This window comes from Panthera leo, chromosome B3 (assembly GCF_018350215.1).
Source record: "Panthera leo isolate Ple1 chromosome B3, P.leo_Ple1_pat1.1, whole genome shotgun sequence".
NCBI classification, from domain to species: domain Eukaryota; kingdom Metazoa; phylum Chordata; class Mammalia; order Carnivora; family Felidae; genus Panthera; species Panthera leo.
In genome coordinates, this window is record NC_056684.1 from 37,612,181 (window position 1) to 37,630,487 (window position 18,307).

General features: G+C 38.9%; 1 protein-coding gene across 17 annotated transcripts in view; it reads right to left on the reverse strand.

The window, feature by feature from the left end:
- MAP2K5 (mitogen-activated protein kinase kinase 5) overlaps window positions 1-18,307 on the reverse strand; it is a 270,688-nt gene that overhangs the window by 124,779 nt on the left and 127,602 nt on the right. The gene's annotated exons all lie outside the window — the stretch shown is intronic.

The following is an 18,307-nucleotide window of genomic DNA, read 5'->3' on the forward strand; positions in this document are numbered from 1 at the left end:
TTAAATTTTTTATTTTGTTGCATTTTGGTATGGTTTTGTGTTTATCCTGGTTAGGGTTTGTTGAACTTCTTAGATCTATGGGTTTATGGGTTTCATCAAATTTACAAAATCTGGAGTCTATTTTTTCAAATTATTTGTTGTTCCTTTTTTTCCTCTCCTTTCCTTCTGAGACTTGAGACTCCGTTACACATATATCCTAGATTTCCTGATACTGTCACAAAGGTCACTGAGCCTGTGCTAATTTTGTTTTTTTTTGTTTTTTTTTTTTGGTCTTTTTTGCTCTTTTGTTTTTTTGTTTTTAGTAATTTTGGATAATTTCTGTATTTCTAACATCAAGATCACTGATCGCTTTTTTCTGTGTGTCTAATCCACTGTTAAGTCCATCAAGTGAAATTTCTATTTTAGATATTTATTTTTCATCTCTAGATGCTCCATTTGATTCTTTATGACTTCCATTTCTCTCCTCATAATGCTCATGTGTCCCTTGAGATCCTTGAAAATACTTATAACATTTATAGTAAATGTTCTAAAGTCCTTGTCTGCTCAGTCCATTATCTAAGAGTGTGGGGGTGAGAGGTGCTGTTTACATTAATTTTTTTCCCTCCTGGTTATGATCTTTCATCCATTATCAGAAAAATTCTTTGTTTACCTACTAATTCTTATTCAGATGCCAGATGTTGCGAATCTTATGTTATTAAGATCTGAATTTTGTTGTAGTCCTTTAAAGAGTGTTGGACTTGATAACAGCAGGTAGTTACCTTATTTGCAGATAGCCAGATCATACTGAAGCTTATTTTAGACTCTTTATTCAGGAGAGCCTAGAGTAACCCCTACTGTAGGGTTAGTTTAGCCCCACTATGAAAGCATGACCCTTCTCAAAAGTCTCTCTTGAATGCTTCAATGTATTCAACAATGTCTCCCCACTCTAGCTGATTCAGATTTTAAGAATTCCGAACCTTGTATAAGCTTTGGGAATTGTTTAGCTTATAGTTCCCCAGAAATATTCTTTCCAAGACAGTACTTTGTCTAGCTTTGTAACACTTCACCCTACAAATGCACAGAATACTTGGCTAACAACTTGAGGAGGCCCTAATACAATTTCTTGAGTTCTTTTTCTGCATAATTCCTGCCTCTGTAGGGCTCTGCCCTGTAAATTCTAGCCATTTTGCTTTCTTGACCTCCTAACTCGGCCTCTTCAGCTCTTCAGACCTTTGGGCTCTGTCTAGGTGCCCTCTCCCTAAGCTCCACTCCAGAAAGTGCCTCAAGCAGAAAGCTTGGGGGATTATAGAGCTCACTTCATCTGTTCACCTCTTCTCAGGGATCACAGTCCTGCAGTGCTTGTTATCTAATGTCTGAAAACAGATGTTTAATAAATTTTGTCCAGTTTCCTAGTTGTTTTTGGTGGACAGTTAAGTCCCATAGCAGTGATTCCTTCCTGGGCAGAAGTGGGAACATCTCTTTATTTAAAAATTCTTGTCTTTTCATCTTTTGTTCATTGTTTTGACCTGATGTTGTAAGTTGTCTTAATTTTTGTTTGTTTGTTTGTTTGAGACAGAGAGAGTGTGTGAGTGGGGGAGAGGGCAGTGGGAGAGAGAATCTTAAGCAAGCTCCATGCTCAGCACACAGCCCAACAGAGGGCTTGATCCCGTAACCATGGGATCATGATCTGAGCCAAAAATCGAGTTTTGGACACTCAACTGACTGAGCCACCCAAGATCAAGAGTCACATGCTCTTCTGACTGACCCAGCCGGCTGCCCCTCAAAGCTGTTTTTGAAATAAGGAGGGTATAATATTAGGGCTTTATTTAGTTAGGCTGAATCTTAATTCATGTGGCAGAATTCGAAACAAATGTAATCTCTTTTAAATGTTGGAATGAGGATCGCTCCTTCAATTTAAGGTTCACTTCAGCCGAATAAGATATTCCACCTTGTATCTGAGGTATCAACAATCCTAGTATACAGCCACTGAACATATTACTTCCAACTTAACACTTAAAACATATGAATTCAGCAACTCTCAAAAACAGCTCCTGGAATACTGAAGTGATGTTTTCAACCTCATTCCAAGCCATAAACATGACAGATTAGGCAGAGAGCTTCTTTTAAGTAAGTAGTTATATCTATGCTTATTAAACATTTTGTAATGTTTATTTTTGAGAGAGAGAAACAGAGCATGAGCAGGGGAGGGGCAGAGAGAGGGAGACACAGAATCCAAAGCAGTCTCCAGGTTCTAGCTAGCCATCAGCACAGAGCCCAGCACAGGCTTGAACTCATGAACCGTGAGATCATGACCCGAGCTGAAGTCAGACGCTTAACCGACTAAGTCATACAAGCGCCCCTCTATGCATATTTTAATGTAGTCTCAAGTTATAAGAAACAAACAGCAATTGAAAGCATACAGTTTTTTATTCAGCTCACTTAAAAACACCATAGCCTTTCTTCTGTAAGCAAAGCACAGAAAAGACAAGTCATTAAAGTGAGTGATTATAAATGGCAATCATCAGGGCAGATGTAAGTCATTTTGGTTTAATCAGGCCATTAATTATTAGGGTTTATCAATTAGTTTTATTGAAGGCAAGGGAGCTTAAATGAATAGTAGAGCATTGATTTTAACTGAGACATTTTCTCAAAGAAAATACAAATGAAGTGTGTAAAATTACAGGTCCTTTTCATACCACTAAAAAGAAATAAGCTTCAGGGCACCTGCGTGGCTCAGTTGGTTAAGTGTCCAACTCTTAATTTCGTCTCAGGTCATGATCTCAGGGTTCATGGGTTTGAGCCCTACGTCAGGCTCTGTGCTGTCAGATTCTCCAATAGAGCATCTGGGATTCTTCTCTCCCTCTCTCTCTGCCCCTCCCCTGCTTCCACACTCTCTCTCTCTCTCACAAATAAATAAATAAACATTAAAAAAAAAAGAGAAATAAGCTTCATCTATTGTAAAACAAAAGGCTTTGGTGAAAAACCAAATTAACTCTAATTCTCTTTGCTTTACATATAAAGTATGTTCCCTAACTTGCAGCAGTCTGATTTTATCTTGGCCAAGAGTTCAACATTGTGTTGGAGAAATTGAGATAAAGGTACAATGCAGGGGCGCCTGGGTAGCTCAGTCAGTTGAGTTTCCAACTCTTGGTTTCAGCTCAGGTCACGATCTCGCAGTTTGTGGATTCAATCCCCATGTCGGGTTCCATGCTGTCAGCAAGGAGACTGCTTGGGATTCTCTCTCTCCTTTTCTTTCTGCCCCTCCCCTACTCGCTCGCTCTCTCCCTCTCTAAAAATAAATCAAGTTAAAAAAAAAAGGTACAACGCAAAGTGACTCATTTTAAAAATCAGGTTATTTCTTATCTTCTTTCATTTTAGAAAAAAATTTAGTCATTTTATGCAGATAGACTTTTATGGGAATCAGAATAGATTTCTATTGGTCAGACCCTCTCAGACAAGATGACATGGAAAGTGTGTGTGCGCACGTGCACATACATTCGCTCATGTGAGTATGATATACAAGATCATGGGTGACATATGATCTGCCTACACTGACAAGGTTGTTATGAAAACTGAGTGAGACCATGGGCTTAGCAGTGCCCATCGCAGAGCTGGAGCTCAACAAATTGCCAAATAAATGAAAAGAATGGGAGAAACATTTTGTAAACTTGAATGCACTTTGTATACCACTTGTAGAGTTGGTAATGACAATGACTCTCACCCTAGAAAGTCAGGAAGTGGATTATCTAATACACTGAACCAGATGCAGTGCTAAATAAAGTTCACTCTCATTATACAAGCTCTACCTGAAGACAGGCTCCACCAGGATGGCCAGTGCTGTTCAGGGGAGATCACAGAAGAGTTAACAATCACAACACATGTCTCTTGTCACAATATATGCCCACTCCTTCAGTGAGATTTCACAGTAAGCTGGGCTAGTTATTGATGATGTACTGAATATCTGAGCTGCAGCAGGGACATCCCACATAAATAATAGCCAGTTATGATGCAGTTCTATTTCATAATTTGAAGTGCTTAGCAGATTACTAGAAAGATATCAAGGAGTGAGAAGAATCAAAGAATTTACAAACAGGGTCTCATGTTATGCAGAAGATAGCAGTAGACAGTTTTCTACAGGAGCCTATAATTGAATAAAAATCAGCCTTAAAGTGTTTAAAAATTAAACACAAACTTACCATATAACCCTTGTGGTCACTTTCCTACTCCATATTTAACAAAATATGAGACATCAGTTAACTATACTGATCAAGAGTAAAATGGTTACATCTTCTCAAAACTGGTATGTACCAGATAACCTGATTCACTGTGATTACAAATATTTAAAGAAAAATACTAACCACCCCCCCATATCTACTCAAGAGATATGAAAACAGAATCAAATAGACTATGAATGGAATATGAATAGAAGATTTATGAATAGAAGCATTATCATAACAGCCCCAAACTTAGACACAAACCAAATGTCTATTAGCAAATGGATGAATAAAATGTGATCTATCCAGAAAATGGATTATTACAAAGGAACGGGCGACACACTGTACAACATGGTGAACCTCAAAAACATTATTTATTGAAAAAAAATTTTTTTTAACGTTTATTTATTTTTGAGACAGAGAGAGACAGAGCATGAACGGGGGAGGGGCAGAGAGAGAGTGAGACACAGAATCGGAAGCAGGCTCCAGGCTCCGAGCCATCAGCCCAGAGCCTGACACGGGGCTCAAACTCACAGACCGCGAGATCGTGACCTGAGCTGAAGTTGGACGCTTAACCGACTGACCCACCCAGACGCCCCTCAAAAACATTATATTAACGGAAAGAAGTGAAATAGAAAAGATTCTTTTCTAATTGGGAGTTCTTTTTTTTTTTTTTTAAGTTTATTTATTATTTATTTTGAGAGAGACAGAGAGTGTGAGTAGGGGAGGGGCAGAGAGAAAGGGAGACAGAGAATCCCAAGTAGGCTCCTCACTATCAGCCCAGAACCTGATATGGGGCTCAAACTCACAAAACTGTGAGATCAGGACCTGAGCTGAAACCAAGAGTCAGACGCCTAACTGACTGAGCCACCCAGGCGCCCTGAGATAGAAAATATTTTTTATTGAGGTGTCTGGCTGGCTCATTCAATAGAGCATGCACTCTTGATCTCAGGGTTGTGACTTCAGGCCCCATGTTGGGGATAGAGTTTACTTAAAAAAAAAAAAAAAGAATGAGTGAATGAATGAATGAATGAATGAAAGGAAGGAAAGGAAGGAAAGAAAGAAAATATTTTATACTGTATGATTCTGTTTATATAAAATGTCCAGAAAAGGCAAATCAATAAAGTGAGAAAATAGATTAGTAGCTCCCTGGGGATGGGAGCAGGGACTGCAAATAGGCATGAGGACTTTTTTGGGGGCGATGGAAATGTTCTAAAATGGATTATGGGAATAGCTGCACAATTCTGTCACTTCTTAAAAACCCCTGAATCATACACTTAAAATGGGTGCATTTTATGATATACAGGCTACCTACCAATAAAACTTAAAAAAATCAGCCTTAAAACACAATTTGACTTATTCTCCATAGTGTCTCAGGTGCTTTGTGGCCACCGGGGTCACTTTCCTACTCTACTTATAACTAGATATGAAACACATAGTTAGTTAAACCGACCATATGCTAAATACAAAATGGCAAAACTGATATGCACTAGAAGGCCTGATTGTGGCTATCAATATTTAAAGACACTCATTTTTAGGTGTCACTTCTGCGTGTTTAAGACTATTCCCCCCAAATGACTAAGGCTTTGTATACAAAATGTGAAAACAACTGGTTCAAACATGAAAAATTTGGTCAACCAACCATAGTTGCCTCAATAACCTCCAGAAACTGCTTTGATTTTCAGGCTGGACTGGCTCATTTTTTTTTTCACTGAATTGACCAAACTGACTGTGGAAATTGGTATCATGTTGAGACAACCCATGTTGCCACCCATAACCGCCTCATGCAAGAAACTGTATCTTGACTCATGCTGCATCAATTAGCCATTAAACAATCCACACAAACAGCGTCAAGCTGAAGCTTGCTAATAAAGCTCGGAGCCCACAGGAGCATGGGCTTTCTGCGGCTCTTCACAAAAGCCCCCACTGCCCACAGCCCAGCCCCCGCTCCCAACACAATCAGGGGTCAGAGCGGGGAGGCTACCCTCCGTCAGGATATGGCTGGGTGACAAAGGGGCTGCTCAAAATAGATAAATAAGAGCGCTTTCACTAAACTACAGTTGGAGTTACCCAAGGAGCTTTGTACAGGGATCTACACGTCGATATCCTGGTAAGATTAGCTCCAAAGAAAACCTTGGCTTTGTCGATGCTACCACATGTTTTCTCTTGTCAGAAAAGGAAAGTCACGCAAATTGAGGATTCCCTTCTTGCTGTGATCTATTCATATCAAGGGCTGATGGTATTCTACTTCTGTTCCCTTTTGGACTCCATTTTGTTTGATGCTTAAAATATTTAATTTGCTCCGTGCTTTCCCGGGTAAGCCTCACTGGACGCTTCTAGAAATAGGCACGGGACAATTCTTAAAGGAACATGAGCTCAGTTTTAAAATGTGGCATGTGGCTCTGTGGTGGGATGACAATGAAAGCAGAAATAAACTTCCCTGCAACTTTTCCCTCTATAAAGCAATTACACGGTTTTGCCTGCATGCCAGGAAGCCGCTCTCAGTTTACCAGGAGCCAGAGGACACATTAGCAGGTCTCCCCTCCTGGTAACCTCTCCTAGCACTGTGGCAGGGTACTGCGGCAAAAGCCTCTTACATTATGTTTCATTGTCTCATGAAAAGACAACAACTAATATATTTACCTCGTTATTTCTTGGGGACTACATTCTAATGAATGAGAACAGCAGGTACAATTAGATATAGACTATGCTGACAGTCTGCATTACAAATTCATCTGTGCACAACAGGGACACACATAAGAGAAAACCACAATGCAATATAAAAGTTATTCTAATCACTCCATCATGTAATAAAGGGTAGGTCATCCAAATATTCTTGTAAAGCCTTAAATAAAATTAAGCAGCATAATTAGCTGCGCGAAACGACAGTTATCATCTAGAGTCTCATGATTCAGTTCAGAAAGGAGGCAACAAACCTGGTTTTCTCCTTCACTTACGAGAAAGGCAAAAGACAAACAGCTGATACAAGGCTGATACCAACGGCAAAATGGCTTCTGCCTTCCCTCAATCTTTTCACAGTAAGTAAAGGAGGCTCCCTTCCAGCAAAGTGGATTTTTTTTTAATGTTTATTTATTTTTGAGAGACACAGAGAGAGAGGGAGAGAGAGAGGGGCTGAGCATGAGTGGGGGAGGGGCAGAGAGCGAGAGGGAGACATAGCATGTGATGCAGGCGCCAGGCTCTGAGCTGTTAGCACAGAGCCTGAAGCAGGGCTTGAACCCATGAACCTTGAGATCATGACCTGAGCCGAAGTTGGACGCTTAACTGACTGAGCCACCCAGGTGCCCCCCAACATATATTTTAGATTCCTACCTGGCAATATGTACATATTCAGGTCAGTGTGTGGGAAACACCAGGTGTGGAGGAACAAGTTCCTGGGAGTCAGAAGGGACATATATTCTGCCCCAGCCCTGGAAGAACCTACTTGTCCAAGTCTAAGACACCACAAATTGTTAAGACTCCTACTAACTATGAAGGCTTCTCAGTGAAAAAGGAAAATTACATTAAATGCATAAATAAAAGGTAAGATGCATTTTCATTGCAGATTTGGAGCAGCATGTCTATAAGATCAACTCTGGTAAACTGTTCAAAAGAAATAAAAACTCCAACAGCTAATACTTCTTTGGCACTTGCTGTATGCCCAGCACGGAGTTAAATGCATTATCGTCATACGCATTATTAACTCATTTAGTTCTCATTATAACTGATGAGATAAATATCATTAGCCCCAATACATAGATGAGTAAATTGAGGCTCAAATTAATGAAATTACTTGCCCAAGGCCACACAATTAGAGTCTCCAATCCTAAGTCTTAAGCCTTAACAAACTGCACTATATTTACAAGATCAACCTCATCTGAATGTATAGGTTGGCCTATTATTCCAGCTTTGGCACTGAAGAGCTGACCGATCTTCAGAGGTTTTATTTCAGTCTTTTCCACTTCTTACAGAAAAGTAGATTAGGAGGAAAGTTTGGGGAAGTTTCTAACTATTCTCTCACATAACCTCTTGCTGTTTTCCTCGTGAAGCAGTTATTTGAACCATACAATAGCTGTTATGTCCCAGACATAAGGCTATGGCCTCTTTGAGGAACTGACCCAAGGTCACGTAGCAAAGTTGAATGAAGAGGCAGAAGCAGAATTTAAACCCGGGTCTGACCCTAAAACTAGAGCTCTTCGTTAGACCACCAACTACTGATTGCCCTTTTTATGGCTAAATTATTTACCCTTATGGAGCCTCAGTTTCCTCATCTAAAAATGGGGATACAATGATACTTTTCTTGCAAGGTTATCATGAAGCCTGAATGAAATAACGTACACAAAGGATCTAATACAGTAGTGTATGGAAGGCATTCAATGAATGATAACAATTACTGTTGCATGCAGTCTAGAGGAAACTTAATACTCCAACAGCAAAATAATGGATTTGATTTCCATGGTGCTGATCACTTCAAACTATGTCTTGGAGCAAAGAACAGACGTGAAGAGGTCTTCTAACTGCTAAACATTCTGGCAGAATGTTCTATCTTAGGACAAATCTCTTACTTTAATAATAGAAAGGGCAACAAAGGATAACTTTCAATGAAATCCCATAAAACTGTAGTATAATTTTTTCTCTTAGAAAAAATTCTAGGAGAAAAACATTATTCCCAGAAAGACATGATTCAATTCATTCATCTAATAAACATGCACTGGCACACAATCAGTATCATAAATTAACTGTGGCCTCCAACCTCTAACCAAAGAAAGGACCATGACACAGGTGTTCTCCTTCTCCCTCTGATAAGCGCCTAAACTTCATGGTCTGCCTAGGAGACAAAGTGATGATCAGAGCTGAGGGGCTTGGTGAACCAAACATTCATCAAAACCACATACAGAGTACCCTGCTGGGTGGTTGGACAGGGCTCACTGTAAAACCCAGGGGCTCACGTTAGGGTACTATAAAAACCTGTGAGTCAAAACACACAATGATCACATAATCTACTTTAAACCCCAACCCTCCAGCAAGGGAGAAGGATTTTAGGGGAGGTGACAGGGCATAACGACCCTCTCCCACTTGTTTTCCTTCCCTGTGTGCCACATATCTCTTCTCTCTCCTCTAAGGCTTCCAAAGATACTCATTTCAGAACGGGAGGGCAAGGTGGCCTGCATGATTTCCCTGGGTTCTTCATCTTTTTTGATATGTCCTAAAAGGAATGACTATGCTATGATAAATCCTATCACAGATGTAGAGGAGAAAGAAAAACTAAGCCCTCTCAGATTAAGTAGACTACCCAAAAGGCAACTACAATTTTTTTTTAAATTAAGCTTTTTATTTTGAGAAAATTATAAACTCACATGCAGTTCAAGACATAATAGAGACATCCTGTATTCCCTCTGTCCATGGTAACATCTTGTAAAACTACACTACAATATCATAAACAGGGTATTGACACTGATAGAGTCAAGATAGACAACGTGCCCAACACCACACCCTTTTACAGCCACACCCACTTCCCTCTGGCTCCCGAACCCTCTCGTTAGCTCCTGGAAACCACTAATCTACTCTCCATTTCTATAATTTTGTCGCTTAAAAAATATGAAAATAGAATCATATAGTATGCAATATTTTGTGCCTGGCTTTTTTTCACTCAGCATAATTCTATGGAAAGTCATCCAGGTTATATATACCAACAGCTCAGTCCTTCTCATTGCTGAGTAATATTATACAGTATAAATGTACCACAGGTTGTTTCATTATTCACTCACTAGAGGACACATGGGTTGTTTCCAGTTTTGGGCTACTGTGAACAAAGCTGCTATCAACATGTGTGTACAGGTTTTTGTGTGAACCCAAGTCTTCATTTCTTTGGGACAAAGAGTCCCAAAAGGACTCGGGAGTGCAAATGCTGGGTTGTATGTAGTTGCATGCTTAAATTTTTAAGACATGCCAAACTGTTTTCCCCTGGGCTATATCACTTTATATTCCTGTCAGCAATTTAAATTTTCTACACTTTGGTAGGTATGTAGTAATATTTCGTTGCGGTTTTAATTTGGCTAATGATGCTGAACATCCTTTCATGTGCTTATCTGCCATTTGTATATCCTCTGCAGTGGAATGTCTCTTCATGTCTTTTTACTGTTGAGTTTTCAGAGTTCTTTATATATTCTAGACACGTACTCTTTTATAAGAACACTTTTAAGTAATGCCATATGGGGTTTCTTGTCTTTTGAAGATCGTTACCACAAATACAGAAATCCCCAGCGATTACTGGAGGCAAGGAGAATGAATGACCAATGTGGGGAAGGAGGCTGAATTTCTAGAAGCGTTCATTCGTGTGGACAGTAAGAGCTAGAGAAAAACCAACAACCCACAGTCGTTAAACTAGTTTGTTTACCTCAGTTAATGGGCTAAGTCTATTTTTTTTTTTCAAAAACACAAATGTTTGTGAGTTATGATCTACTACAGCACTGGCATGTGATTGATATTTACGTTTAAAGGACAGTATTCACAGGATTGAAAAACAGGAGCCACGGCAACTGTGCTTCCATCACTAGCACTTGCTTAACATAAATGCCCCTTCCAGACACATTTGACTGAAACAGTCACAGAGCTCAGGGCAAGAGCCCCCACACCTCAGTTCTCTCATTCTCTCATGTTGCAACATAAAACCAATGGAAGGACGATTCCTTTCTAAATGACTTGGGTTGCCCAAACACTAACCAACTCTTAAAAACAAAAACAAAAACAAAAACAAAAACAAAAACAAAAACTGTGCCTGCTCCTCCTGATGGCAAAAATATGGCTTAGATTAAAAACTCACTATAACCTATGGGTAAGCACACAATGAGTTACATCTCTACTAAAGAGGTTGTTACGAAAATTCTGTGCACATTTTTCATAAGTTACTTAAAATTAACCAGGTTCATTTTCTATTGAAGGCAATGCTTTCCAACAGTCCTTTCCCTAATCACTTTTTCCAGCAAATGATCATTCCCTAATTAGTTTTTGCCAAAATCCCAACTTTTGATAGACACTAAGGTATTGTTTTAACACTGCCACTTTGACAACAAAATTTATTTCCTGAGGGATTCAAAGGTCTTACTTCTATCATCCATTCCTCTTCTCTTGTTTAATAAACATAATAAAACAATTTTGGAACATAATACAAATACTACTGTAGCACTTTTTAAATCTTAAAATTTATACTGATCTCATTTAATAGGCATTCACAAATATATACAGCATTTACCTGCCTACACTCTTGGATTATCAGCCTGCAGTTCTCTTCCACGTTCCTTCCTTAAAAAAGAATGCCCTTGCACGAGACCTTCTTGTACCTTTTTTGGCAAGTTCCTATGGATCTACAATTATTTCAAAATAAAAAGATTTAAAAAAATGCCCTTGCTTTCCATCCAAGTTGTGTATCAACATGTTCTTTTTATAATTCTATGTTAATGAAAATACTTTATTTCAGTATACTCTATAGTGTAAAAACCCTTTCCCCTTAAAGACGTCTTTTGATTTTACTACACAAGTCTGGTTTAGAAAGCAACCATTGTCTTAGCTACGCCACATGTGTTAATTTTCAATTATTTGTTTGCATTTCAGTCTCTTATCTTCATTTCTAAAATATTTCATATTTCCTAGAATTCCCCACTTTGAAGGAACACAAAACAGTTTATACATATCAAGCACTTCAGGCAGTATCTGGTACAGAGTAATGCTTAATAAATATTCATTATTATATACTATCACTACTACTATTGTTATTTTCACAGCATAATCTACTCTTGGGGAATTACCAATCTTTTTCTTTCTTGTCCCATACACCTCTCTGATTTGCCTTGTTCCCTTACCTTGCTAGCATGTCATACTTCCGTCTTTCCTGGATTGCAGAATCCAAGATCCTAGTGCTTGAAGGAACTTGAGTGATCACCTAGCCATCCCCTCAACGTATATATGAGGAAACTGAGGCACAGAGAGGAGAGACCTGCCTTTATAGGGTCACACAATGAGGCAGTCAATCAGTGTGACCGAATTGAAAATTCAAACAAAGCTTTTTACTCCTTCCTAGAAATTAAGCTTTTTACATTTTTTTTATGTTTATTTATTTTTGAGACAGAGAGAAACAGCACGGGTGGGGTAGGGGTAGGGGCAGAGACAGAGGGAGACACAGAATCCGAAGCAGGCTCCAGGCTCTGAGCTGACAGCACAGAGCCCAACACGGGGCTCGAACCCACCAACTGCGAGATCATGACCTGTGCCGAAGTCGAACGCTCAACCGACTGAGCCACCCAGGCGCCCCTAGAAATTAAGCTTTTTAAATTGTCCAAGTCAGGCCAAGTCAGTGCTGCACCCTGTAGTTCTTTACTAATATCCAAGGGAACAAAATGGCTGAACTAACGAAAGGAAATTTTGTCCAATTTCCGGATGCTCTCAATTGCTGGCCAATGACAGCAGGAACTTTTACATTTCTCTCTCTCTTTCTGACATTGCAAATGTCCTTTAAATCATGAGGGATTTTTTTTGCCCAACTTACTGATTTGCTAGACCAAACCTAGGTAGGGTTGTTCAAGAATGATGAGGTATGGTAATAATGACAGAATCCCCAAGACCCTTTGAAAGAAAGGTTTGTCTTTTTGATAGGGGAAACTTCTTTCTCAAGTACAGCTTCTACCACACTGCTAAGAAGAGACTTCCTTCTTTCTCTCTTTTTTTTCTTTACAGCCTGAGATACTATGGTAAAATTCACTCTTTCTGGGCATATAGGTCTATGTGTTCTAACAAATGCTACAGTTGTGTAAACCACTAGCGAAATCAAGATATAGAACATTTCTAACACTCCCCCAAATTCCCTCATAGCTTTATAGTCAACCCATACTCTACCCCTTGGCAACCACCTATGCATTTTCTATCCACATAGTTTTGCCTTTTCCAAAATGTCATATAAGTGGACTACACAACAGGCAGCCGATTGAGCCTGGCTTCTTTCACTCAGCAGAAAGTATGTGATACCCATCCATGTTGCTGCATATATCAGTAGTTTGTTCCCTCTAATTACTGACTGGTATCCCACTGTCCAGATTAACTACAGCTTGTTTGTTCATTCACTGTCTAGAAGTCATCTGAACTGTTTCCAGTTTGGGGGGTCATGAATAAAAGCCACCAGGAGTGGGGCTGCTGGCTCATGTTGCAGGAGAGCGCCAAGCCGCTTCCCATTTCGTAGTTCCACTGGCAACGCAAGAGAGTTTCAGCTGCTGCTGTATTCTTGTCAGCACTTATATTATCAGTTTTTTCTTTAATTTTAATGAAGGGCTCCCTTTTAGAAAAAAGTAGCAGGAAACATTTTTTAGCACTCTGAACAACCACTGAAACTTCAAGCAACCTTTCTTGACTCCTTTCTTTCTCTTAACACCGACAAGCAATCTGTTGGGAAATTCTGTCGATTCCACCCTTAGAATATATCCAGAATCTGACCAGTTCTACCCATCTTCACAACTGTCTCCCTGGTCTAAGCCCCTGTGACCCACCTGGATTATGCAACTGTTCCTAACGGCTGCTTCTGCCCTCGGCCGCAGACACAATGGCTTCCTCGCTGTTCTGTGAACACTCCAGACACATCCCACCCGGTGTCTTCTGCTCTAACTTCCTCCATCAACCTACTTGACTAGCTCCTCTCCTCCTTCAAGCCTCTGCTGCTGTCTCATCTTCTCTATGAGGCCTACCTGGTCAACACTGCAACCTACCCTTGGCCTGCCCCAAGCCTGATCTCCTTTTTCTTTTCTCCATGTTAGTAAGCACCTTCTAACACTCTGTATTTTTTCTTACATTTATTTTTCATGGATTCTTTCCCAAGCCTGCCCCATCCCTGCTAGAATGCGTTCCACAAGTATAGAAATCTTTCATTTTTTATATTGATGTATTCCAAGTACTTAGAGCAGTGCCTGGAGCATAGTAGGTATTAAATAAATAGTTGCTAGATGAACGAACTAACAACATGACTTTGGCATCTGAGGTAGCACCAATTGGAAGATCTGTATGAGGCCAGATTTATCAAAAGTAAAGACAGGGGTAGAAGAGAACATTTCTAACATGCACGCTGGAAACACAAGACTTAGTGTCTCCAAATAAAAATCTGTTCACATAGCATTTGCCTTCAGAATAACATTAAAAAATTAAAAAATATATAAGTAATATAAAAAATATTAAAAAGCTCTCCTACTAGAGAAAATAGTTCATATATACAAAAAATGTCTTGGGACATCAACAACCTAGGTTTTTTTTCTTTCTATAAACTTCCCCATCTGTATAAGATTGCCCCAGCCTGATTGCCAATTTTATTTTCTTAATCTAAGCTCTATTCTCATTACCCTTCCGTTTCTATTTTTTATCCTCAGGGAAAGAGAGAGCAGTTACTGCCAGGGCATTCTCACATCTTCCAAAGAAATGGCATAGGTGTTAATCTTGTATTTATGTTTGATGTGGGTAATGATGGCTATGACTGGAGCTGCAGCTTTATTAATATGCAGGGCTCTCACCTCATTAGTGGCGATGTATGTTTTGAAGTTAAGCTGCAATGTTTGCTGTAATGTCAAATCTGGTCTACCAGACTTTCTCACTGTTCATTTTCTTTGTTTTTACCCAGTCAGTACACGTTATGCTTATGGGACTCACACATGTGCTATTTAATAAAGACAATTTTCCACAGTAGTTAATCTTGGTGGAACTTTCAAGCATTTTTAATAATTATGTCCTCATGTGATATCACGTGTCTATCTTAGAGAAAAGATTTTCATAATGTTTGACCTGGTAATACAAAGAATAATAAACTCTATTCCTGGCTCGATCTGGAAGTGGTACATGCTTACTAACTTAAAGTGATTAATTCATAGTTATTATATAATAAAAACTTGCATTCATTATCAGGCTTTCATAGTTTATGAAGTACTTTCACATATATCTCAACCAAATCTTTCAAAGAACAAAATAAATAAAACTTTATTGAATATAATACTTGATAATCCATTATGAACAGAAACTGTTATACTTCAATTCTTAAAGAAAATTTCCAGTTGACATAATACACACAAAGAAACTAACCTGTACCAGACTAACAAGCCTCATGGGGTGGGTGGTCTGTCACTGCCGCTGCTCAGGTGTCCTTCCCTTCTACAGTCCTCACTGCCTATGCACTGCAGAGAAGACTCTTAATGTTCACCAGCTTGTCTGGACGTCATTAACTGGGTTTTACTCATTCCAAAAGATACTATACATGTATGTGAGTGTGTGTGTGTGTGTGTGTGTGTGTGTGTGTGTGTGTATACACATATATATGTATGTGTGTGTGTGTCTGTGTGTATATATATATATATATATATATATATATATATGTATGTATCTATATCTATATCTATATCTATATCTATATCTATATCTATATATTTTTTTAAGCTAAAACTCCAGGACCACAGTATTCCAAGGAAGCTATTTAAATGTGAGATATCATTTTTTGCCTTTTTTCTCATTAGGTAACTGAATAAATCTCTATTTCTTAATCTTTTAAAGTCTGTGTTCACAAGTACAAGACCCTGGCTCTAGGGGCAGCATTTGTGGGGAAGAAAACGACGATGGGAAGTGAACACAGGTATTTAGATCAAGACAAAGAAGAAAGAAACTCAGATGGCTCATGAGTGTTTCTCGGTACCCTCTTGTTTTCATTCTGTTCTCAAAGTCCCTGTACCCACCCCCACCCCCCGCAGAAGGACCACCGCCTTTGATTTGTCAATGTGACACATATTCAGCTAGAATTCCCATCATCATTCATTTAGAGAAAGCAAAAATGAATATATGGGCTTTTAAGAAGGTACAGCAATGAGCTTATACAGCAAAAGTGTATAAACAAGTATATTACCTATTTAATTGCCTTAGTTGAACTTAGAAGCTCTGATCTTTAATTGCCTGATTGAACTGATCTAAAAGCTATAATTTTTTAATCAGGGAGAAAATTAAATAGCTTTCTGGTAAATAAAAAGGCATCTTTAATCTTATTTTTATGGAATCCAAGTTATTAAATATGGACAAAACCTCTAAAATATTAAGTTAACGACTCAATCTAGAGTAAATTTCTCATTACAATGCTTCACAAAAGTCTTCAGGGACACCTGGCTTCGTCCACTCTTCAATAAAAACACATGCTTTTAATCCAGAAGGTAAAAGTTTTCACGAATAACTAGGAAACTCAAAAGCAAAGTGTATAGAGATATTTAATAAGGTATATTACCACCGCATCTTATTTCTTTAGCTGAGTACCCATAATTACTGGGGAATAACTGTTCATCTGCACTGTAATTCATTAGTCTTTCCATCTAGACAGATGCAGATGCACATTCACTCCCTGGTGTTTATTTACGACTGAAATCCCTTGGGAGGGTTTCTTGGCCTATTACCAGTGCCCCCACTCAGCCCCTCACAGTATTGTCTTCCCTTAACTAGTAGCATTTTACAGTGGGTTACACCGTAGGAAGGGAGCTAGCCAGCAAAGACTGAAAAGAAAAGTTCAGGATTCCTTTTTGAAATCTTTATATCCTCCATCAGGAAAACCACCAAGATCACCTAGGTATGTGAAGCAATCTCTTAAGGAACAGGGTTTGATGATATCTGAAACATGAATAAGAGGAAGGGATGCAATTGTATAGAAAGTGAAGGTTTTGCATTAAGTGATCAAAGAAGCTTTTCTTTGCTCAAGCTGCATCCGGAGCTGGGAAGAACCAACCGGCCTCTGAGAGGCTGTGGTCAACCACACTTGCCAAAGTGATCACAGATGGTTGTTCTGGGAATCTGACAGACACCTTAGACTTCACTTTTAGATCCCAGGCATAATCTTTCAAAGAAAAATTCAATTATTTTTCCAAAACAAAGGGTGAAATTAAAACCAATCATTGCAAAGAAGAAAAACCAACGATGACTGCAGAATAACCAAACAGTATTTCCCTATCCACTATATATAGTTCTTAGTGCCACAATGAACGCTCCTAGAGAAAGTTATGACTAGGGAGAATTCACTATAAGCCAGAAGTATGCTGTATGCCTACAGTGTAGGATGATCCTAAGGATCACTTTAATAGTAACATTTGCATTTCCATGGCAAGGTCCTTTTAATGAAGGTTTTGCTATGGAGAATTGATGACTTCCTTTACTTCCTTTGTCAAATGGATAGCAGATGTCCATAAAGATCAATACAATGACAAGAACTGACCACTGTGTTAACTTCTATTAAAATGGCCATAACCACATGGGTTAATGAGTATAGGGAACAGAAGCAATACAGGTCATGTGATGTTAAATACCATTCTCTCTTAACCTTGGAGCTGAAAATGCTCCATTTCTTTTTTCTCACCCACCAGATGTGTTCACATGATGATTTCTTCCCAGGAAAAGTAACACTGACACAACTCAGCTCACTCTCCCTACATCTATCTACATTTTGTACCAACTACACCCTAGAGATAGACTGGACTGGCTTTAAGGGAAAATTTGGATCATGATTCCATTTAATCTGCATAAACACCTTCAAGAACTGCAAGTTTTGCTTGTCAAAATTTACACACCCTCTTCAAGAGGGGACGAGGGATTTAGGAAGAAATCTGAAATCACTAGGATAGTAAAACTGCCACAACAAAAAACAACCCTTAGTGACAGATGTGATAGCACAATTGGAGGCATCAGTTGTTTACTCACTCTCAAAGCTTATACCTTTTTAAAAAAAAAGTCCCTTTAATCACATGTAATGTGTATGCTGGTGCATTCCCCAAATGTGCATAAAGCAAGGCTGAGCAGATGTGTAAAACTAAACAGGACTGTTAGTAACATGAGGCCCAGAAGTGGCTTTGCTATATAGTCTGTTTCTCACTTAATAATTTGCTCCAAATGAATTCAGACATTTTGGAAATGTTGGAAAACACAACGGGAACTTGTTTTTGCAGCATTCATTTAATTGATCATTCTTCTCAAGTGTTCTGTCAATAGACCCAGAGACTAATTTCTGATGCATTCACCAACTCCTTGTTTAAAGTTTCCCTTTCAAGGTATGTGAAGCCATCTCTTAAGGAACTGTG